At 35.5% G+C, this 24,151-nt stretch overlaps 1 protein-coding gene and 1 non-coding gene across 4 annotated transcripts in view; one reads left to right on the top strand and one right to left on the bottom strand.

The window, feature by feature from the left end:
- KYNU (kynureninase) overlaps positions 1 to 24,151 on the top strand; it is a 156,895-nt gene that overhangs the window by 104,253 nt on the left and 28,491 nt on the right. The gene's annotated exons all lie outside the window — the stretch shown is intronic.
- On the bottom strand, positions 6,134 to 6,236 carry LOC119470309. The gene has a single exon (XR_005199195.1). It is a non-coding gene; the product is annotated as a U6 spliceosomal RNA (small nuclear RNA).

Below are 24,151 nucleotides of genomic sequence, written 5' to 3'. Positions count from 1 at the left end.
TTCTCATTCTCCATTTATTCAAATTCAGATAAAGGACCTGATATATTATATCAACCCAAAGGGGAAGCCAGTCCTGGGTTGGAGGGGATGGTGGGGAGGAAGAAGTAATATACACAAATTCTAGAGATGTCAGTGTTAGGAGTTAATCTTTGACCTCCTAACATGCACAGGTCTTGCACTTGAGATTTCTCTCACCATGAACAAGGAACAAGGGCAAAGGGGCTGTATTGTTCACATATGCCTCATTTTGTGGAATTTCAAAATCTTTTAGACAATGTTTAAATCTATGTTAAGTCTATGCTCCCAGGAGAAAGACCATCTAGGTAGACCAGGTTCACAGTTCACCTTGGTCTCTTGGTGGTCTGTAACCTGGAGAATCTTCTTTGACTGTTCAGTGTTCTGGTCCCTGAACTGAGATAATATCAGCCCCTACCTATAAGCAGTTATTGTGAGAATAAAATGAGTGGATGTATGTAAAACACTAAATGTAGCCACTAAATAATTTAGTATGGTTTGGATTAGTGTCCTCACCCAGATCTCATGTAGAATTGTAATCCCCAATGTTGGAGCAGGGGCCTGGTAGGAGGTGATGGGATAATGGGGGCAGACTTCCCCCTTGCTGTTCTCATGATAGAGTTCTTATGAGATCTGATTGTTTAAAGTGTGTAGCACCTCCTCGTTCTCCCTGTTCCTACTGCTCTGGCCATGTCAGATGTGCCTGCTTCCCCTTTGCCCTCTGCCATAATTGTAAGTTTCCTGAGACCTCCCCAGCCATGCTTCCTGTACAGCCTGCAGAACTGTGAACAAATTAAACCTCTTTTTTTTTTTTTAACGAATTATGAAGTCTCATGTAGTTCTTTGCAGCAGTGAGAGAATGGACTAATATGGCATTATACATGATCAATATGTGTGGGGTTATATAAAAAAATTAAAATTTAAAAAATACGGGAAAAAGATGGGTCACATTCTGTCACACCCTAGCCCACATATTGTTTGATAATTATTTTGTACTGACTTCTACCTACTTTGTAGACTCACTGTGAATTTGCATGCTAACATGTAGACTTTTGCTCAGTGGTAACCATTTCTCTCAAGCAGAAAATATAACCCCAAAGTTTATGGTTTGTAATTTTGTAGGACATTAGTTTATAACTATTACCGAGTTTATTTTTGCGGACCTTTGATGAACTGACTGTACAAGATAATCTCCATTCCTTGGAGATATAATCTCTCTTATATGCTATAAGAGAGTTTTCTGGCCTTCCTACCATCTTACTGATTCCCCCCCTATTTAGTGGGTTGAATGAGATTTTTCACGGCTGTTTATTTTGTATGTGTATGAAAACCTTGCTTTTAACTTTTTTGGAAAATTATATGTTATTAGCTATTGTTGCATTTTAACAATTTAGCTATGGAAATTTATGGGACTTAAATTGGGCTTGACTGAAGGACACGTTAATGAAACCTTTGTTGTTTTCCTGTTTATTGTTTTCTCACACTCTTAAAACTTCTTACTAAGTGATGTCAGTGACTAGTTTCAGTGCTGTCACCTGCTAGCCTTGGCTCTCTATTCTGTACTAGGTATCTTATGTTGTACTTAATTTGTGTTAGGAGAATGGGGCACTTTTATCATTCCTAATAAATGCAGCAGATTTGAACAAATCAAGAACAAAATATTTTCCAGTCATCTCTTCTTTGTCCCTGATAACAAAAGAAGTGTTTGCTGAAACTGAACTTTGTGTCCCTTAGTGTGTTTTAGTTTTTTATTCATCTGAAAATCAAATACCACCTGAGAAGAGCGATAAAGACCCGAAAGCTTTACAGTATCACGTGGCCCAAATAAGGCCGATTGTTCAGATGTTGCAATAATGTTCCATATATAAAAGTATTGTGAAGATGGGGGACAGGAAGTTTTCTTGTGATGATTACTATTATTTTTGAGATGGAGTCTCACTCTGTTGCCCAGGCTGGAGTGCAGTGGCATGATCTTGGCTTACTGTAAACTTCACCTCCTGGGTTCAAGCAATTCTCCTGTCTCAGCCTCCCAAGTAGCTGGAACTACAGGTGCCTGCCACCACACCTGGATAATTTTCCATTTTTAGTAGAGACAGGGTTTCACCTTGTTGGCCAGGCTGTTCTCAAATTCCTGAGGTCAGGTCATCCACCCTCCTCAGCCTCCCAAAGTGTTGGGATTACAGGCGTGAGCCACTGCACCCGGCTACGAATACCATTTATATTCCAAGATCAAATCCAATATAAATTTTCTGTTAACTTTAGAGTCTGTATGACTACTGACTGTATTTGCCAATTAATAATTATATTTCAATTGTTAGAACTCCCAGATCAGCCAGTTTAACTATGTTTAATAAGCCTTACTTTTCTCCTTACTTTTCTGTTTTCTCTTAGAGCTTTAGAGAGACCAAAGAGTTTTTTACTGTTAAGGAATTCGGTATGTAGCAGAGAACCATATGGAGAACATCAAATATAGTGGGATGAATATAACTGCTATTGATGTCACACTTTGTAAAGCAGTCTTTGTTGCTTAAAAAGGGTGACATCTAGTGGCTAAACATGTTATTTCAAATAAATAATATCCAAATAACATTTCTTCTCCTGGTCCATTCATTCACTCTTTAACAAGTATTTTACAGTACCTGTTATTTTAAATATATGCTTGAATCATGTGTTCTTCTTTTTGATAATTTGACTATATGTTGATAGTGTAATAATTGTGCAGTTGAAGCCTTCAATAATGAGGTAGAATGTGAAGAAAATTGGAAGGAAGGCTGAGGGGGCATTCTAGGTGCTTGGTTAAACAGAAAGCTTAACCGTTCATAAAGGCTGAGCTAAGAAAGGAATTATAAGCATGGGTGACCCACCTGGTATAGAGACTGTATCCCCAGATATATAACATTGCATTTTAGAAGCCTAATATTTGGTATATAATTTTGAAATAGCCCTTTATGTGATGTTTCCATTAGCAACTGGCAAATTGCATCTGTACCAAAATATTTCACTTCCTTTTTTGTTTAAATATACATGTTGGACATTGTTCAAAACCTATGACCTAAGGCTTTTCCAAGAGCCCTCTGCCTATAAAGAGAATGAGTAAATTAGACACCAGAGTCAACCCACTACATTAAGCATCATAACTCAAGCTGTTATTCTCAACTAAAATTTAACCTTTTCCTAATTCATTATTACTTTTGTTCATTGCAATGTCATATTCTAAACTTTGTCTGTACAGTAAATTAAGACTTGTCATGAATAAATCACTTATTTGATGCTTTTGCCTCACTTCAAGGCAGACTTTAATTCAGTCTGTACAGTTATTTATTACTCTGAGACAAGAAGGGAACTACTCTTTTTTTTTAATTGCATTTTAAGTTTTGGGGTACATGTGAAGAACATGCAAGATTGTTGCATAGGTACACACATGGCAGTGTGATTTGCTGCCTTCCTCCCCATCACCTGTATCTGGCATTTCTCCCCATGCTCTCTCTCCCCAACTCCCCACACCCCGCTGTCCCTCCCCTGTTTCCCCCCGACAGACCCCAGGGTGTGATGCTTTCCTCCCTGGGTCCATGTGTTCTCATTGTTCAACACCCGCCTATGAGTGAGAACATGCGGTGTTTGATTTTCTGTTCTTGTGTCAGTTTGCTGAGAATGATGGCTTCCAGATTAATCCATGTCCCTACAAAGGACACGACTCATCGTTTTTTATGGCTGCATAGTATTCCATGGTGTATATGTGCCACATTTTCCCTGTCTAGTCTGTCATCGAAGGGCATTTGGGTTGGTTCCAGGTGTTTGCTATTGTAAACAGGGCTGCAATGAACATTCGTGTGCATGTGTCCTTATAGTAAAATGATTTATAATCCTTTGGATATATACCCAGTAATGGGAATGCTGGGTCAAATGGAATTTCTATTTCTAGGTCCTTGAGGAATTGCCCCACTATTTTCCACAATGGTTGAACTACTTTACACTCCCACCGGCAGTGTAAAACTGTTCCTATTTCTCCACATCCTCTCCAGCATGTGTTGTCTCCAGATTTTTTAATGATCGCCATTCTAACTGGAGTGATGTGATATCTCAATGTAGTTTTGATTTGCATTTCTCTAATGACCAGTGATGATGAGCATTTTTTCATATGTTTGTTGGCCTCATGTACATCTTCTTTTGTAAAGTGTCTTCATATCCTTCACCCACTTTTGAATGGGCTTGTTTGTTTTTTCTTGTAAATCTGATTTAGCTCTTTGTAGATTCTGGATATTAGCCCTTTGTCAGATGGGTAGATTACAAAAATTTTTTCCCATTCTGTTGGTTGCTGATTCACTCTAAAGACTGTTTCTTTTGCTGTGCAGAAGTTGTGGAGTTTGATTACGTCCAATTTGTCTATTTTGCCTTTCGTTGCCAATGCTTTTGGTGTTTTGGTCATGAAGTCCTTGCCTATGCCTATGTCTTGAATCGTTTTGCCTAGGTTTTCTTCTAGGGTTTTTATGGTGTTAGGTCTTATGTTTAAGTCTTTAATCCATCTGGAGTTAATTTTAGTGTAAGGTATCAGGAAGGGGTCCAGTTTCTGCTTTCTGCACACTGCTAGCCAGTTTTCCCAACACCATCTATGAAACAGGGAATCCTTTCCCCATTGCTTGTTTTTGTCAGGTTTGTCAAAGATCAGATGGTTGTAGATATGTGGTGTTGCCTTCGAGGCCTCTGTTCTGTTGCATTGGTCTATATCTCTGTTTTGGTACCAGTACCATGCTGTTTTGATTACTGTGGCCTTGTAGTATAGCTTGAAGTCCAGTAGTGTGATACCTCCCGCTTTGTTCTTTTTGCTTAGAATTGACTTGTCTATGTGGGCTCTCTTTTGGTTCCATGTGAAGTTTAAGGTGGTTTTTTCCAGTTCTGTGAAGAAGGTCATTGGTAGCTTCATGCGGATAGCATTGAATCTGTAAATTACTTTGGGCAGTATGGCCATTTTCACGATGTTGATTCTTCCTAACCATGAGCATGGAATGTTTCTCCATCTGTTTGTGTCCTCTCTTATTTTGTTGAGCAGTGGTTTGTAGTTCTCCTTGAAGAGATTCTTTATGTTCCTTGTTAGTTGTATTTCTAGGTATTTTATTCTCTTTGTAGCAATTGTGAATGGCAGTTCATTCTTGATGTGGCTCTCTTTAAGTCTGTTATTGGTGTATAGGAATGGTTGTGATTTCTGCACGTTGATTTTGTATCCTGAGACTTTGCTGAACTTGCTTATCAGTTTCAGGAGATTTTGGGCTGAGACGATGGGGTCTTCTAAATATGCAATCATGCCAACTGCAAATAGAGACAATTTGACTTCCTCCTTTTCTAATTTAATACCCTTTATTTCTTTTTCTTGCCTGATTGCTCTGGCTAGAACTTCCAATACTATATTGAATAGGAGTGGTGAGAGAGGTCATCCTTGTCTAGTGCCAGATTTCAAAGAGAATGCCTCCAGTTTTCGCCCATTCAGTATGATATTGGCTATTGGTTTGTCATAAATAGCTTTTATTATTTTGAGATATGTTCCGTCAATACCTAGCTTATTGAGGGTTTTTAGCATAAAGGGCTGTTGAATTTTGTCAAAGGCCTTCTCTGTATCAATTGAGATAATCATGTGGTTTTTGTCTTTGGTTCTGTTTATGTGGTGAATTACGTTTATAGACTTGCATATGTTGAACCAGCCTTGCATCCCCGGGATGAAGCCCACTTCATCATGGTGGATAAGCTTTTTGATGTGTTGTTGCAATTGGTTAGCTAGTATTTTATTGAAGATTTTTGCATGTGTGTTCATCATGGATATTGGCCTGAGATTTTCTTTTCTTGCTGAGTCTCTGCCGGGTTTTGGTATCATGATGATGTTCATCTCATAAAATGATTTGGGAAGGATTCCCTCTTTTGGATTGTTTGGAATAGTTTCAGAAGGAATGGTACCAGCTCTTCTTTGTATGTCTGGTAGAATTCAGCTGTGAACCCGTCTGGACCTGAGCTTTTTTTGAGTGGTAGGCTCTTAATTGCTGCCTCAAATTCTGCCCTTGTTATTGGTCTATTCAGGGTTTCGACTTCTTCCTGGTTTAGGCTTGGGAGGATGCAAGTGTCCCGGCATTTAAAAAATATGGAATGCTTCATGAATTTGCATGTCATCCTTGCACAGGGGCCATGCTAATCTTCTCTGTATCGTCCCAATTTTAATATATGTGCTGCCGAAGCGAGGGTGGAACTATTCTTAATTGTACAAATTTGACAATCTGAAATGTTTCACTAAGAAAATGCTTAAATAACATTGTAAATTTAAATTTTTTTTTTTTTAGTTACAAATGTTAACCCTCATGGCACACTTTAGAGGACTGTTTAACCTTTTAACTTCAGGGGTTTCAAATATATGTGAATCCTTTAAAGTGATTATTCTGTAAGAGCCCATACACTAATATTTAAGATACTACCTCCCTCTTTTTCTTTTTTTAAAATAGAGAGTTTACTATGAAAACAGGAGCAGATAATATAAGGTATTAAGGTCCCATCTATCCCTTACTTTTTTATGTTAGCAAGTAAAATCATACATGCTGAAAAACTGCTGTTCCTCACTTTTCATGCTGGCATAGCAAACCTCCACATGTGCCCATTGTATTAGATCTTCTAAAATGCACATTTTCCTTGGGATACTTTCCTTCTAAGCTTTTTTGAATGGGCAAGAATGGGGCCACCTGACAATTTTGATAAAAATGCTTGAATTTTAAATCATGCCAACACATTTCCATAATCAGTTAGAGGTATTTGATAGAAAGTTTTAAACAGAGATGACATTTTTAGGGCTTTATTAAGGGCTTAAATCATCTCCTTTATTGTAACAAGTAATTTGCTGGTGAAAAAGCACCAGCTTAAGAGGCTGGCTGACTTCAGTCCATGGTTAAGGAAATGCAAATTATTATTATTTGGCAATAATATTTAAAAAAGAATACACATCAAAAAATTACCAGGAAAGTCCCAGAAAGAATAAAAATAAACATCCAGGAATTTCAGCAAAAGACTTAAAAAATTATATCTTTATACCATGCTTGTTCCAAGTGTACAATTAACATTTTATAGGGAGATCATCTCTTGCACATTTGTTCTAGGGAAGAGTGACTTATATATTTCAATCCATTTGATTTTCCAGGCAATGGTTGAAAATGCTGTAGCACAAAACTTATCTATAATTTAAAACCTGTTTTAGTTTCCAAATTATCCCTTCTGAATTACTACTTCTCAAGTCTGTATCTAGTACCTAAATAAGCTCTTCTTGTGCAAAGTTTGAGAGATAGGAAGTATAGGTCGCAGTGGCAAGATGTGTGACTTCACAACATTTCTGCTACTTTCAAATGAGATAGACCAGTATCAGTAGATTTCTCAGCGAGAGTTTTTATAGAATGCCCAGTTGAAATACGACCTTGGCCTTCTGAGGCAACTGTTCTGCTTATCTAGCCTGTATTTAGCCAGTGTTAACATAGATGAATTTCCAGCTACAACTTCTTGGCCTCTCAGCCATATATAATTGGCTGTCTCCATTGTCTTTAATATTTGCCTTTGGTATTTGCTTCATCTCTAATATTTGCTTCTGTGGTACCATTTTCTTTTGCTTCTGCTCCAATGGATGTGAGAACTCTTCTGTATTTTAAAAGGTTTGCTTTTACACCTTTTCATTGATTCTCTCAAAACCTCAATCCTCTTGCCCAAAAGTATCTTGTCCACAGTTATTTCAATACACAATTGGTGTAGAAGAAACCAATTTTCATTTCCAAGTTTACCACTTGCACAATTTTTAGCCCTTATTTTCATCTGATTGCAAATTGCAAGAGTTTGTTATTATTCAAAAAGTATCTCAGTCCCAAAAACTACAAAGGAAATATTCACCAATTAACTCCCAACTTATAAAATTTGTCTTTACCTGAATATCATTTTCCAGCTAGTATTAACATCTATCTCTATGAATTACTCTACAAAGTGTTAGTCTCTTGCTGATTATATGATGTCATAAATATCAGATCATACAGTGAAAACGTAATGAAAATGGATTGTAAAGTAAGATATTTAAGGAAGATTTAGGATGTCATGAAGCAAGTGAATTTGGAAAACACCTATATCACGAAATCACAGGCAATGAGAATATGTCAGGGCAGTTAGCAGGTACAGGAGAGGACATTTGACAACATACTTCAAAAGGAAATAACTTGAATATCAAGCATTCAAGAGAAATGATGAATGCCTCACAAATCTTTGTAAAAATTATCTTTTTTGCAAACATGCTGAAAAAGTTAAGTATGCCGTAAAAGAGATTATATTTGCTACCATAGCATTTTGTCAACAAATATACCAAAAAATCAACATGCTTATCCTTATTCTTAATTATTAGACTATTATCATTCTAATCTACATTTTTTCAAATCATAAATTAAATTTTAAAAATAGTTTTAAGCTCTATATTTTAAGAGAGCATCTGTCAAAACTTTTCTCTGTCATTGACTTTAAAATTGATTTATTTAAGTGGTGTTTTCATATTTTGTCATCAGATAAGAACTTTGGATATGTCTGTACACTTCTTTCCATCTCAGAAACTAAATATGGTAAAACTTGCATTTTATCTCACGTAGGTACCTTTCTAAGGTGATCTTTACTTTCTCATGTAAAGAGAATGGTCCTGAGTTTATTAAGGAGATGTGAACATACATAACCAACAAATATTTTTTTATAAAGTATTTTATAAATGGAAATAAATATAGGCTATTCCCTGTGATTTTAAAATGTTATAATTCATTTGGAGATATATCTTTTAACTAGTCAAATAAGTGACTAAAATCACAGACAACCCAAGCTTAGAATATATGCCATAAGACCACCTCTGATTAATTACTGGGTTAATTCACAGACTGCTTTTGCCATAGGGGCAGTAGAGGCATAGCCGACTGACTCAGAGCTGCTTGGGAAGAGCTTGAGCAAGGAGGTGGAGAAACTTACAGATACAAATCCTCTGTAAAACTTAACGCAATACTAAGTGAATAAATTTACTCTATTACATTGAAAACTAAAATTGTTGCCGATGAGAGAGATTCACTTCATAAGTTCCATAAATTTAAGGGGATATAAAAAAGAAGAAAGAATTACTTAAATGGCATTTCTTAAAGGGATATGCCAAGTGATCTTTTCCTTTTTATTCTCCTCGCTAGAATATTTATGGAATCAGAGTTATTGACTTAACATTTTGAAACCTGCCTTATTATCATAAAATTGCTCTTTATCTTTTGACAATATTTTTGCCATTATAAGCAGTGATAAAATCGTGATTGCTTTAAGCTCTCCCTTAGCTCTGGGGACACACTCATGAAGTGGATTACACCTGTCGTCTGTCTTAGTCCTCAAATGGTGACTGTAAGGAACCCAAAAGTAGACACACTACTTGAAGAAAACTCATCTAGGGAATCATGACACACAACCTAAACCTATTTTCATTTAGAAAATATTTGCATCAATAATTTACAAAGAATTTTTAAATTTTTTTCCTGGCTTGACAATTTTTACTGTGTGAAATTCTCCAGATAATTTTCTTGTGTAGTGAATTTAAGCTGTGATCATAAAAGTAACTTACATGCATTCAGGCATGAGCACAGTTAAAAATAAATTTAGTAAATAATCTGTATTTTTTTAACTCTAGAGATAAAGTAATCCCAGATCTTAAAGAAAGCCAAAATAGTAATCATCAGTATAAAAAAATACATTAAATCTATTCTTGCTTATAAATCACTTCTCTCAGATAATGATGAAATAGTCATTAATTTGAGAACACTGAAGTCCTTTGAAACCTAAAAAATTATGTTCTATTCTAAAACTACAGTCCAATGTCTCTGAAGATATATACCTGAAAGATCAATGAACCTTTCAGGTATAAAAAGTAAAACTTGTCAAAGAGCTTCAGCTCTTGTTTTAATTACTTAAGTTGTATCCCTAAAGTAACCTTTAAAATCTGCAGGGGCTTTTTTCATTTTTTTAAACTATTAACTGTGAAGACATATTGCTACATTTTCATGTGTTCTTGTTTAGAACATACATGCATCCATCTGGCTTTTTATGATTGCCAAACAGCCAGGGTGGAAATTTGTTGTAATAATCCATGCTGTGTGAAGCAGCATTGCGTGCTACCTCAGCAACACAGACTTAATGGGTCCCAGAACTTCCAGCACTAGAGCAGGCTAACTTCACAGACCAGACAAGAATGCTTGGAATATATTACTCACAACAAACTTCTGAACCACGTGATTCATCTTCTCTATGTTCACCCATTTTTGCCCTTCCAGGGGAAGGAATTTGATTGGATGGGAAATATTCTTTTGTCCAGAACTACTGTCTGTGGTCCTCACAACTAGCTCATGTATAGATGGCTTGCTTTGGCTCCCATATCAGTCTCTGTTCCAGTCAGCTTTGGTCAGGATTTCAGAAGATTTGGCACAAGTCATGGCAATTTAGGCAGAAAATAACCATGTGACACTATGTTTTTTAAGGGCCCAATGATCCCTATGAAAATTCATTTTAGCATGTCTGATACGGTTGCCTAATGAGTTTATTAAAGACTGAAATCTTAATTCTAAATTCTTTGAGTCCTGGGACATTGTCCTGTTAATTTTTCTCTACTTTCATAATCTACAGTGCCCAAAAAAGTATTTTTTTCAAATGTTGGTTGTTGAATATACAGCTCTTTCTTTACTCTCATCATAATAGACAAACCATCTTGTAGCATATGGAAGCATTTCTACTTTGCAAATTATTCTGAAGTGGGTATGATTTGCAAAATACTGTCAAATTAAATATGCATTTCCATATGCTTCTATGAAGACCAAATATATCCATGAAAACTAGCTACAGACAACTTTAAAATCCTTCATGAATTTTTAATCAACATCAATGAACAAAATTCAAATAGTTCTTTCTAAAGTCCTAAATCTAGAAAACTTTCTGTTCTTGGGCTTGAAGCATTAGTATTAACTCAAAAGATTATTTTGCCAATATTTTAAAATAATAAGATATTTCAAAAAAGTATATTCAGAAAATGTTCAAAGGCTTTTTTGTTAATAATAGTCTCACACTAAAAAATATTGACTTAGCTCTTATAAGAACAACATGTTGAAACTTCAGAAAATAATTTTTATTAACTAAATTTATCATTTCTGGAAGTACTTTTTTATGACTATGTTTATCATACTGTTAGCTTACTGAACATATTTGAACAAACCTCTTATAGAGTGAGATTTGAAGAGGTAATTGAATATGTAACAGAACCAAGTGAAGCACTAATATTTACAGATGAGTGGGCAAATTAGAAGAAAAAAATAGAACTGAGTTTTATGATACATCCTAAAACTACTTTCTAGAATAGCATTAAATCAGCTAACTTTGAACAGAGAACAATTGTGATTCAATGAATATTTTATAAAAGTAGGAATTGATAGAAATCTTTTTAAACTAAGAGTATGTTAGCAATATTGTACCTGCTTAATGTCATGTCATGCCAAGCCTTCTAATGGGCATGCTTGGGGACCAGTTGCTGGCATCAAGGGGTGAATGTAGAGTTTATGAGCTGAAGCAACCTACTTTCTCAGTTTTCAACACTTTTTCTTTGTCATTAGGACCTTTGAATCTGTTTTTGCCTCTTATACTTTTGATTTTCCTACCGCTGTGCTGATTACCAACCGCATGGATTTAGATTCTGTTTGCTCCTTCCTCATTGCTTTTTGTTTTGTGTTGTTTTGACCACTTGTTTTGATTCATATCTACTGTTTTGTCTGATTGTTATTCTATAGGCACTATTTGTACATTCTTTTTAGGTGCCTGAAGTACTGTTATTTCTGAATTCGAATATCTGCTGGCACTCTCCCAAGTGTCTCTCTGTTTCCTAAGCCTTTCTCTTCACTACACATGGTAGTCTAGCAATATGAATGCCCTACTGTGAAAACACGGCTGAAGATCTTGACTAGGGGACTTATGAACCCATGCAACCATGCCCAAATCCTACCAAACTGACCTTACTTTCTTGAAGACAGAATTTTAGTATAGTCAAGCTTATGCTTTTTGTAGTAGGCCATACATTGGATTTATCGGCTAAAAAAGATAGTGGAGGTAGGAAGAAACATTTTGGCTGATGCCAGATGAATAGAGCTAGGAACAATAAAAAGGAAAAGCAGCAAATCTTTACCTATTCATGAGAAAAAGTTAGTATGCATACTGAACATTATGAAAGTATTTTGACATTTTTGAAGTTTTAAAATTTTATTTTGTAGAGACAAGGTCTCACTGTGCTGCCCATGCCAGTCTAGAGCTCCTGGGCTCAAGCGATCCTCCCACCTTGTCTTCTTAAAGTGCTTACATTACAGTACCTTGTAATTCCAGCATTTGTTGCTGACTATATGGCTCCTTCTGGTGCCTAATCCAGAATTTTGACATATACTCCTTGAAGTCACAGCTTTATAATGCTTCTGTGCTATATTTGCACTGGTTAAAGAGATATTTACTATCTACTATATTCCAGGCACCTTTAAATATATTTGGGATGTATCAATAAATTAAGCAAAGATCCCTGACCACACCAAGTTTATATTCCAACAGGAGGCAACAGACTATACACGTCATAAAAAGCCAATTAGTTCATGTGATAGAAGTTAATAAGTCCTGTGGACAATTGCAAAAGTACAACAGGAAAAAGATATTAGGAACACCCTATGTAATATCCTTGACAATGTGCAGTATTTCAAAAAGCACTCAGGAAAGCCCACATTGAAAAAATGAGATTTGAATACAGAAATGAAATGAGAGAGAGGGCCAAGCAGTTACCTGCTGAAGAAAGTTCCAGGCAGAGGAAGTATTTTATCAAAGACTCTCAGACACGGGTGTAGCTTAGATGTCTGAGAAACAGCAGGGTTACCAGCATGGTTGTAATCAATTCAATAAGCAACAGATTAGCAGATAAAACTAGGGAGGTAAAGGCATCCAGATAATGCAGGGCCATGTAAGGCAGTCTAAAGACATGAATCCATTGCCCATTTTGGCAGAAGAATAACATGATGAAGCAACTTTTAAAATGGTGATTCTGGTGGCTTTGTTGGGAATAGATTCCACAAGGGTAAGGCTGGACTTTAGAAGACCTACTAGAAAAACAGTAGCTGGCAAGAGGTTATAATGATTTAAAGTGGGGTGTGGGGTGAGTGGTGATGAGAAATAGTAGGAGTCTGGATTCTATTCTAAAAGATAGATGGCAGGACTCTGAGAGGGTTCCAGAAGAGAAATGTAACAAAGAACATTTGTTTCAGGGAGTGGATATTGCATAAAAAGAATAGCAGCTTTGTCATCTTAGCCTATTCTTGTCTATCCTAGTCTAGCATTCTGCCTGCCCCAAACCCTAAGAGCAATACCTAAGTAATCTGGAGAAAATTGCTTTTATAGAATCACTGGTTCATTTTTAAAAACCTGCCCCTGATAGTTTTGCATTTTTTGTGAATATCCTGGGTCATGATGGTCTATGTCTACATTTGGACTTTAACAATTAATAACTGTGGGATCTTAGACTACTTATCAAGAATTTTAGAGCCTGCATTTCCTCCTTTGTATTCTAATGTGGATAATGATAGCATAATTCATAAGATTACTTTGAAAATTAAGTGATTGCTTTGAATGGTGTCTAGCTCTAATAAAACCTCAATTAATATTTGTTTTTGTTGGTCTCAATATTATTAAAACAACTAAAAGAACCTAAGTGGGGAGGGGGGAACACACGTGTTCTAAGTTAAACTTGTTTGATTATTTTTATAAGACCTTAGCTGAGTATTTGAGGAGTCATCAATCACCTAGGTTCAAGTTGTGAGCTATCAATTGGAAGATAATATGGGAGACAGGCTCTCCAATATGCTGTTTTACTAAATAGAATTTTTTTATTTTCTTATTTTATTTAAATTAGTAATGTTTTTTTAAAACTTTAATCTAGTTAACCAAATATCAGTATGGGCTTTTATATTAAAAATATAATATTATTGATGTGGTGCTTCATGAAAATATTCAGAGTAACCTGAAAAATATCACATATCAAAGGAGAGGGCCCAAGATATCATTATTTAACAAGGGGTATGGGTAAAATTTGTTGAGAGGACAGGTTGTTTCTCCCACAATTTTTTTTTTCAAGAAAGAAAACATTAAAAATGGAAAAAAGAATAGAAACATGAATATCAGTTAAGGGTTGGCGGTTTGCAATGATATGAAATTAAGCTAGTAACTATTTAAAATATGATAATAGCAAATGAGATGGAGAAAGCAGGAGAGAGTTAAGAGTTATTTAAAAATTGAATCATGAGGACATAGAGAAAAGTTTGAACAAAGTGGTGAGAATGATGTAAGAGTCAGCGATAAATTTGATGTTTGATAAAGGAATACTAAGTCATTAGTCCAATGCCACACAATTTCTTCATTTGTCAGGTAAAGAATATATGTGCACAGAAAATACTGCCCTGTCTATAGTAAATGATCAAGAAATATGTATATGTATACATCTATATTCATAATACTTATGTGTGTATATATGTATTATGAATCAGTATTATGTATATGTGTCTATGTACATGTATAGTGAATGTTCAAGTTATATACATATACACTTGCATGATGTATATATGTATACATATATATGTATGTATATAGACATGTATGTATTTCTTGAGAATTTACTATAGACAGGGTAGTATTCAAAGCATTGGGGATACAGGGATGAACAAGACCCCATTGTCCTGAACTTACCATTCAGTGTGGGCAGTAAAAGAAGAGAGATGTTGGGGGAACCTTACAAAGATGAAATGTAAGGTAACTGGAGAAATCCCCTAATTTTCAGTCAGACTGAAAGGGAACAGGTAGTAACTGTGGGGTAGCCCTGCTGGGCAGGGTAATTTTCCGTGCATGCCGGTCAGTGGCCAGAACATTCAGATCCTTATGTTCCAAGTTAGGAATTTTGGTTGTATTTTAAAGACAAAGGGGAGCCACTGACTGTTCATGTGGAACAAGATTATAGATTCAGATCTCTTTACCTCTCTAAGACTTGGTTTGTCTGTGGAAAAAATAAAGACAACAGTGATCTCTGGAAGATTCTCTTCCAACTTTTTAATGCTGTCATACTCAAGTGATAAAAATGAAGCATTGGAATTAAGCGAACTGCCGGTAGTGGTAGCTCAGAAACCAAAACCGGCTTGGTGGAAATCCGTGCATCACTGGGTATGTCAATAACTTTGGTGGCCCCTCCTTTCCCCTCCTTTGTGAAATAAGCTCATGCTATTATAAAGTACAGTCAGTTCAGACAACTTTATAATAAATTTGCTGTAACATTCTTATCTTTTTCCTTTTCTCAAGTATGAAAGAGTACTATGTATATATTTTTTAAACTTCAGTTGCTAAAGTTTTTACTATAAAAATTAAGACTATATCAAAGTTATTTAAATGGATAAATTTCTGATTACTCTCTAAACAAAACAAACTTTGTGGAACTTTTGACTCCATGAACCTGATTATTTGATAAGGAAATAAGCAATGTACTTCAGATTAGTTTATAGAGGACGCCAGGACGACAGGCATTCTAACTTATCTCAAGTTGCTATTACAGATTTTGTTTATTTTTAGAATAAACAATCATGCTGTACCCCGCATGTTCCATGTTTTTGTAATGCTATAACAATTTGTCTGATTCAGCACATTTTTTAAAGCCAAGGAAACAGTCGGACAATTGTATTTAATTTTAAGTTATAGCCTTTAGGAAGAGAGAGAAGAGGAAAAAAGGATGTTTATAATCCTGAACACAAACTTAAATTATTAAATGTATGGTAATAAGTTGCCAAATTAGAGAAACTTATGACAGCAGTCTTCTCTGAAAATGTATGTTCTTAAGAAAGACTGTGAACTAATTTTATTATATTTTTGATTTTGTGCCAAAGATGAACTGATAATTTAACATAAGCTAAGAAAGGGATTTTTGTTGTTGTTTAGTTTTGGTGAGGTTGAGCTGAGGAGAAGTAAGGGGTTTAAAGGATAAGTTAATGAATGACATATTTAGGAATTCATATTGAGCATTTTACCATTAAAAACTTGCTAAGGAGATCAAGAAGAGTTTGTATATTTCATTTCATAACTCCCCACATCCAAAATCATATTCACTAGGTCCCTGGTGGCTTTCTCTTACTGAATCTGAGTATCATGCTTCAAAGATGCCTTTATGATAAGCAACGCTTTCCATTTGATAACATTCATTTGAAACTCCTTTTTGGGACTTTATGATGTTCAAAGAACACAAAGCATATTAAGATCTCTGCTTTTATTATTCATTGGCTCTCTTCCAACACCTTACTTCTCTCAGATTTTGTTAATATCTCCATTCTTAGTAAATCAACTCCCTTCTTGATTTTTAATTTTTATGAGAAAACATTTGAATTTCTAGTCCGAGTACGAGATTGTATCTTAATTGTTATTGTTTAAATTTAGTTTTTAGGAATGATTTATGAGTCCATTGTGACGATAGCTTCTTATAAACTAATTCAGTGGTTTTTAATTTTACTTAATTAGCTTTCAAATATTTGTTTTTTAAGAATTCAAGATTTCATTAAGATTGCATTTCTTTTGTGTTTGGGTGTTACCCTTACTACCTTCCAAGTGATGGGCTCTTCAAATGAATTTAACTTCCTCCTAGGCTCTGTGCAGTGTATTTTGTGTTTGAATTATTTTTGAAATAATCATTTCTTCATTTGCTTTTTTAAATGCTTTAAACAGCCCCCATTTCTGTTTGTAAAGATTTGAAATTGTAACAGATGAGGGATATGCTTATTCAAGTTCACTAAATCAAGTGTCTAGGACCATGCATTTTGAAGAAAGGCAAATGCTTAAAGAGATTCTAAAAGAATAGAAAAGGTCAAAGAAACCTTTTTTTTTTTTTGAGGGAGTGGATATTGTACGTACTAAAAAGAATAGCAGCTCTGTCATCTTAGCCTATTCTAGTCTATTCTAGTCTAGAATTCTGCCTGCCCAAAACCCTAAGGGCAATGCTTAAGTAGTCTGGAGAACATTGCTTTTATAGAATCACTGGTTCATTTTCAAAAACCTGCCCCTGTTGGTTTTGCATTTTTTGTGAATATCCTGGGTCATGATGGTCTATATATACATTTTGACTTTAACAATTAATAATTCTGGAATCTTAGACTGTTTATCAAGAATTTTAGATCCTCCATTTCCTCCTTTGTATTCTAACGTGGATAATGATGGTATACTTCATAGGATTATTTTGAAAATTAAGTGATTACTTTGAATGGTGTCTGGCTCATAATGAAACCTCAATTAATATTTGTTTTTGTTGGTCTCAATATTATTAAAACAACTAAAACAACCTAATTGGGTGGGGGGAACACACGTGTTCTAAGTTAAATTTGTTTGATTATTTTTATAAGACCATAGCTGAGTGTTTGAGGAGTCATCAGTCACCTAGGTTCAAGTTGTGAGCTATCAATTGGAAGATAATATGGGAGGCAGGCTCTCTAATACAGTTTTACTAAATGGAATATTTTCTTTTCTTATTGTATTTAAATTAGTAATGTTTTTCAAAACTTTAGTTAACCAAATATCAGTGTGGGCTCTTACATTAAAAATATAGTATCATTAATATTGTTCCTCATGAAAATATTCAGAACAGCCTGAAAAATGTCATACATCATAAAAGAGAGCCCCAAATATCTTATTTCACAAGGGGTATGGGTAAAAATAAATGTTAATAGGATAGAAATCTCATCTTCTTGCTATAATAATCCATTGAGATGATTAAATTTCTTTTTAAGAAATGAACATGCAGAGCATTCATCTTACAAGGCTGCAGCTTTTTTCCAGAGGAAATAACATTTAGAATTTCATTAAGATTGAATTAATACCAATTATTAATACCAATTATTATGATAACAATGTAATTGTTAATACTCTATATCCAAATAAAGATGTAAAGGAAGAAAAACATCAATGAAAAATCAGTGATGGTCTGAAATAATTAGCAACCAGTGGCCCTAGGACTTTGTAATATGAAATATTTCTTCTCCTCCTTTCCTATTGCTACATGGCAGAAAACTATGTGAGTCTGTATTTATTACTGGTTGAGTTGTTTTGATGAATAATTTATTTAAGTAATTGCTATGACCAGAGAATTCAGTGATATCACTCGTATATGAAGATATTAATCTTTATGTCATGTTTTGTAGAAAATTATATTATTTTCCAGCTCCAGAGTACTCTGGCTCCATTTACAATTCATTGTTAGAGAATTATAATATCAATAACCTCTATTAAGAACTACTATTTTCTTTATTCTATTTCTCTTACTATTATTAGGTCAAAATAGAATACAGTACATAGACAAATCTCTAAATTTAACATTTTATTTGAGAATCACAGGATTGCAATTTGGGGCACACATACAGACCAGGTAGTCATCAGTATGTCTAAATAACAACAACAACAAAATACTGTGGTATTTATTTTAAAGAAATATTACATATCTTTTTGAAAGAAAACTCATTGGCAGTAGAAAAGCTTTGGGGAGCTGGAAAGCTCTGATTGGTGAGTGAGGGTAGGTAAAACTAGTCTTAGAGTTATAGCATGTGTTTCAGCAAATACTAACTGAAACTGGTCTTAGGATTACAGCAGGTAGTTTCAGCAGCTGGGTTGGTGGAGAATTCAATTCTTGGAGCAGTGTTATGTGCCCTGAGTGCTTTTCTCCTCTGGCCTTTAGACTTGTTTTAGGTGAGTATGACAAGAATGGCCCAATTTGTATGATTGGCATTCACTCTCCTCTTCTTATAATGACTTCAATATTGATGTTGATGAAACAAACATCTTGAGTCTCTGGTTTCATATATTTCAGTGTTTTAATCCACCTAATGCCTCACTCATGACGGAATATGACAAAGCACTTTGTCTTCCTTATGTACTTACTGACTGTTAAGATATCAGGCACCTACCTTTGATTCTATTTTCCTTCTCTTCATTCCTTCTATCTCACTTTGTCTCCTGGATTCTTACTTCTTGGTGTGGAGTTGCAAATTCTGCTCTAGGGAAAAGGGAGGGAGCTAGACAAAGACTTTCACACCAGGAGTCAAAAGTGGAGAGCACTTTAAGAGTCTGCTCCTCACAATTTCATTGAATATACTTAGTTACCACCTACCCCAGCCATACTCACATCCAATAGACTTTAAACTACTGGGCAGGGATGATGGGCAGAGACAATGTCTGTTTTGCCTTATCATGCTGTCTCTATCTCTGGCTTCTAGCAAAGCGTCTCATTAACTATTTTTGAAGAATTAATGAGTGAAACATGGGAAAACTCTAATCTTCAGAAAAGAAGGATAATTTAATTAGGAACAGAAACAATAGAAATAGAGCCCCTAGCAACAAGTATCAACTGTAAAGTTATTAAACCATTTGACTTTACTCAGCCTTGCTTTTCACCTCTGCTCTTCCATTCTGTTTCCAGAGACATCTCAGCTTCTATTTTCCTATTGCTTGTTAAGATACTCAGTTTTACTTTTTCCATCAGCTTTGTTCTGGGTGTGCTGTCTTGATCACAGCTTCTTGCTTGTCATCAGTGTTCTTGTTTATTTATTGAGCAGGACATTGGCTTAATTAGCTGTTCCCCTTTGGTTGAGCCACTCAACCATGTTAAGCCTTACTTTTCTCTAATCTAAAATGGTAGAAAGAATATCTGCCCCAAAGTCGTGTTGTAAAAATTAAGTGATAATACAGGAAGTGAATGTGCCCATTTCCCAGCAAACATGCCTTAGTTTCCATCCCTTTTTCCTTAGCTGCTAGCTGTGCAGAAATGTTGCTCAACTGTTTCTTCTGAACCAGATTTTTTATTGGCACAGGAGCCAATAATTTGATTCGCCAGGCCATTTTGAAGTGTTCTATGGGATTTTATAACTTCCATACAGAAGTAATAGATTCATAGGTAATGGGGGTGGGGAAAGACAAAGGATGGCAAACGAGTAGAATCATCAGTGGAGCTGGTTCAAAGTCCAGATGGTCCTTTGTGTCCTTTGTATGAAGCTGTTGGAAATATACAATTTTGTAAGTGAATAAATGCAAAAGAGAGATGCTAGCGTCAGATAATGAGGTAGGCAACTTCAAAATTTTTTCTTTGTAAACAACCATATTGTACTTACACTTTTCAGATATAAAGTACTTTTGTAACTTCAGTAAATAAAACATTAATAAAACTCCGATGCCTTGGCCGCAGTTATGGAATCAGTTATAAGCTCTTTTTTTCCTAAGAAGAACACATTTTACTCTTCGTGTAGTCCCTCGTTTCTTTCATATTTGGGTTATGAAAATGTCATCAGTATTTTCAAGCACAAGTTATTATTTCCTCCTGTGATACTGTGTTTGAACACGAGGTCTTTGATGTTTCTGTCAGATATACCCAGCAATCATCATAACTCATACTCTTGAATTTTTAATGTCACTCCACAAACAGAATTGTCAAGTTCCCTGTTCTTTAGTGAATGCACAAGAATGAAAGAAAAGTTTACTAAATAAGAAAAAAGGTTGAAATACTGAAATATTGCTCCTGATTTTTGTTTTGATCCCATTGAAAAGAAATGGGCAATACATGTTGCTATTTTTTTTTTTTTCTTTTCTCTGTCTCACAGCCACTGTTTGCATCAGGTTTTTTAAAAAGAAAATGCCAAGGGGTAAATTTTTAATAGTTTCCACAGAAAGCATTATGAGCATAAAGGTTCATATATTATCTTTAATATGCAACTCTAGGACAAATAGTTTTCTTTGATAAATTTTAGCATTCCTTCTTTTTGAAAGATACAAAACAAAATAAAATAATAGTCAATGGCCCTTATCGTTCTTAACTATGGTGAATGTATCTGATTCATTTAGGCTCGAACTCCTTCCTTATTTCCTCCTTTTTATGCAAACATAATCTTACCAGTCTTAACGGAGGAGTCATAATAAGTTCCGTTCAGTACTCAGCACAGGGCCATTCATGCTTGTGGGAAGAATGGGTTTTGAATATACATCATGATAAACTTTGGTACATTAAATAAGTAATTACTTTGAAAATGGTTTCGTTTCTCCACACAATTTAACTTATTAATATAGCTCAGTTATCTGTTCAAATTAAGATAGGCTTCTGATCCTGATTCTGATATTTAATACAAAAACAATTCTTTACAAAACTTTGGTATTCATACTTTAAAATTTTGTTATTAATTTTACCTGTCATCAGAAATTTGATTATTTTACTTTATTTTATTCTGTAAACCAGACGATATGGGTTGGGTTAGGGTCTAACAGTGGACCATAAAGGAAGGAGTAGATGACAAAGACATTTTGAGGAATAAACGGTAAAATTAATGACTCGTGAGACTCAAAGAGAACAGGGAAATAACCTAATGCTGTCCAATACAGGTGTCTAAGACTACCTAACAGCAGAAAGAGTTGAGCTGATGAATAAATGTAAAGAAAAACATGAATGCTGTGTTTGACATATTGTGTTTTGGGCAGAGGTGGAACCAGAAAATAGGTCTTCTGACTTCCAACCAAAGACATTTCCCCATTATTTGATTAAGATCTTCCATGAAAAAAAAATGTCACTTTTGATTTACTTTAAACTTCCAGAAGACAAATTACTTAATATGCCTATCATTTTGACAGACACATCAAAATCTAACAGAATCATTAGATGATAAGCTTTTACATTTCCTTCCCCATGTATTAATTTTCAACTGTAAGGTTTAAGATCAATACCAGATATATTTAATGAGGGAGGGGAATCTAATGTTTAAAATAAGCTTACCTTGACAGGCACTGCACTAGAAGCTTCATTTTATTTATCCATAGCCCTATAAAGCTGTAGATGAAATAACTGGTGCCCCACTCTCTACTGGTAGAAAGTTGTGGGATTGAAATTCAAGTCTCAGGTCCAGTAAAATCTTCCTTATCAGCTCTCAGCATGGATAGTTCTAAATGTATTGAAGCTGCTGGTGGAATAAAAACTAAAGGCAGCCCAGCATGATGGCTCACACCTGTTTTCCCAGCACTTTGGGAGGCCAAGATGGGTAGATCACTTGAGATCAGGAGTTTGAGATCAGCCTGCCCAACATGATGAAAACCTGTCTCTACTAAAAATACAAGAATTAGCCAGGAGTGGTGGTGTGTGCCTGTAATCCCAGCTACTTGGGAGGCTGAGGCAGGAGAATCACTTTAACCCGGGAGGTGGAGGTTGCAGTGAGCCAAGATGGCACCACTGCACTCCAGCCTGGGTGCCATAGCAAGATTCTGTCTCAAAGATAAAATAAAGGCAATATTCATTTTTCCTCCTGAGCATACAATACTATCTTTACTATCAACAATGTTTCCTAAATTCTAGTTAAACTAGGTACTACTAACTTAAGCACTTCGGGTGATGAAATGATAGCTCATTAGGTTTCACCTGGAGGGAAGTTAATCTGGCATGACCAGTATCTAACCCCTCCACTAAAGGGGTCACTGGTCTGGGGCCATCTGATCCAATGCATCATAGTAAAATCTCCTCAAGGCTAACACAAATTATGTTTTTTCTAAATAAAAACCAACACAAAATATCTTGCCCTAGCTTTAGCTAAGAGTGAGGCTTCCTGATAAGTAGGTCATCCAGACTCTAGGGATATGTTTTACCCACGTTGGAGAACTGAAAGAACTACCCTGTCGTGGAGATGTGGGGTATTTGATGAGTGTAATAGATTATTCAAGTCTGATACTAGCAAATTCATTAATACTATGATGAGACCACGGTCACAGATGGAGAGATCGATCCTTCCCCCAGACACTAACACTGCTTTAAAGGGAAAATGATCTACCTGATTGTGTCTGAAATTTGCTTAGGTCATTCGAATTTCACTTTAACAAGCACTGGTAGAGCTCCCATATTCCAGGTTCCATGTTAGGGCCCAGGCATGCAAAGAGAAACAGAACAAGGCCCTGCTTGTAAGAATTTCCAGTGACCTAAGGAAACCAGAAAGAAAATAGTCTGGCCCTCTTTGTCAACAAGTCACATATGCATCTATAATAGGCATGATAACTTGATGAAAAAAATAAAAAGAAGAAAGGCTCAGTCATATGTCAATAAGTTTTTCAGGAAAGCAGAAATATACAAAGTTGTATATTTGCAATAGTATAAAAATATTTAGTACAAAAATAGTATAAACATACAAACCTTGTATATTTTCAATAGGACATTTTTTCTTAAGTATTTTTGTTATAATTGCAAAAGAGAAAAAAACTGGAACTATTTAGGCTGGTTCAAAAGTAATTGCTGTTTTTGCCATGGAAAGTAATGACAAAAAACACCATTACTTTTTCACCAACGTATAATATTTCTGGGTAAAGAATGATGGAAAAACTTCAGATTATTGGTTTACAAAGACCAGTCTGAATAGATAAGAAGGGAAAGCAAGGTAAAGTTTGCTGCAGCCTGAAGTGACAAGCAGACATTGCTTCTGTTCATGCTGTGTTCTGACAATCCATGGAAGTCCTCAGAACCCAAATCACTGAAGCTCTAAGAAGAGCCTAGAATGCTAATGACTCTGGGAGGGAATATCCAAAGTTACTGCTGATTCAGCTGGAGAAAATAACACTAGTTGTCTCAAAATCGGAGAGTCTCTTCAAGTTGGAGGTTCTCCAAAATATAAAATGTTTCCTGCCACCAGGGAAAACATAATAAAGCAGCTCTAACACAGAAAGGGCTCGGAACTGGGCGTGGTGACTCACGTCTGTAATTCCAGCACTTTGGAGGCTGACGCGGGTGAATTATCTGAGGTCAGGAGTTCGAGAGCAGCCTGGCCAACATGGCAAAACCCCATCTCTACTAAAAATACAAAAAATTAGCCAAGCACAGTGGTACATGCTGTAATCCCAGCTACTCGGGAGGCTGAGGCAGGAGACTCACTTGAACCTAGGAAGAGGAGGTTGCAGTGAGGCAAGATCTGCCACTACACTCCAGCCTGGTGACAGCATGACTCCATCTCATAAAAAAAAAATGAACCTCCCACCCCCAAAATTA

Source organism: Cebus imitator, unplaced genomic scaffold (genome assembly GCF_001604975.1).
Source record: "Cebus imitator isolate Cc_AM_T3 unplaced genomic scaffold, Cebus_imitator-1.0 Scaffold27, whole genome shotgun sequence".
Taxonomy (NCBI): domain Eukaryota; kingdom Metazoa; phylum Chordata; class Mammalia; order Primates; family Cebidae; genus Cebus; species Cebus imitator.
This window is presented reverse-complemented; position numbering and strand designations above follow the sequence as displayed.